Consider the following 1131-nt stretch of genomic DNA (forward strand, 5'->3'; position numbering starts at 1 on the left):
AAGGAGGACCAGAGTTCAACCTCCCTCTCTCCCTCTTTCTCTCTCCCCCTCTCAGAGGCCCTGGGAGTGCCAGAAGAAAGAGCCAGGTGGCTCCTCTGACTCAAGGCCCTGAGTGGAGTGCTCTGTCTGGCCTGCGGACGGCCAGGAGGGGTACGGCGGTGGGGGGCGAGAAAGAGGAGCCATTTAGATTTACATTTAGTCATTTAGCTGAACGCTTTTATCCAAAGCCACTTACAAGTTCTATTACAAGTCAGCAGGACAGCTCTGGCTGCTAAGGGTACTGTAAGTAAGACTGTTCGTCAAACAGTGTTGAACTTGAAGTATCGAAGTGTCAGTCTTGAGTGCATAGTTGTATAGACATATTAACATAGTAGGTAGTAGTATAGGCAAGGTAGATTGCTTAGTAACAGAGTGCATACTAGTAATCAGATATTGATTGAAGAACTGTGTAGAGGAGAGAGAGAAAGAGAGAGAGACACTGACGAGAGAGTGGGAGAGACAAAAAGAGAGACAGCGTGATCCACATTGTCGTCCTTTATTTCTTAGTTGCTCCTCCCACCTTACTGAATTGAAATGCATTACAGTTACATTGTAGAAAGCATTAAAACAAAAAGTACCTCAACTTGCTGATTACTTTTTAAAATGGATTATAAACAAAACAACAACGACAAAAAACAAAAACAATCTGGTCCCTCAAAGTGGGGGGGAGTAAATGAAAAATATTCTGTTATTTATCATAGGTTTTGGCACAAGGGATTAACATGAACCACACAAGCTTGCAGACAAACCGTAGAAAATGTCAGATACAGATCTTATCAGACCAATCATGCGCTTATGAAGAAATTATACCTGGCATTTTTTTTTCTTTTTTTAATTCTTTCATTCTTTATAATGTTTTTCATTTTTTACAATTGAATCAATAAATTGTCATAGAAAAAAAAACCTAAGTAATATCTATTCATCAAGCGGTTTTCATTAGAAGAATAGAGGGTGAATGGTATGTTTAATACTATCCGGCACTCAGAACGTAATCTACAAACCCCATTGAACTCTGGGATATACAGGCCCTGGCAAAGGAATCTCCCCTTCACCTGGGCTAAGAGCAGTGCTATTCAGTAAACAAACTACAGT

At 40.4% G+C, this 1131-nt stretch overlaps 1 protein-coding gene across 1 annotated transcript in view; it reads right to left on the bottom strand.

Annotated features, from left to right (window-relative positions):
• Positions 1-521: 521 nt before the first annotated feature.
• LOC311229192 (histone-lysine N-methyltransferase MECOM-like) overlaps positions 522-1131 on the bottom strand; it is a 4198-nt gene continuing 3588 nt past the window's right edge. The window contains exon 3 of the mRNA XM_084315260.1: positions 522-1131. This exon is cut by the window's right edge and continues 1849 nt beyond it. The gene's annotated coding sequence lies outside the window, so the exon portion shown is untranslated.

The sequence above is a fragment of the Notolepis coatsorum genome (genome assembly GCF_963971535.1).
Source record: "Notolepis coatsorum genome assembly, chromosome: 1".
In the NCBI taxonomy this organism is placed as follows: domain Eukaryota; kingdom Metazoa; phylum Chordata; class Actinopteri; order Aulopiformes; family Paralepididae; genus Notolepis; species Notolepis coatsorum.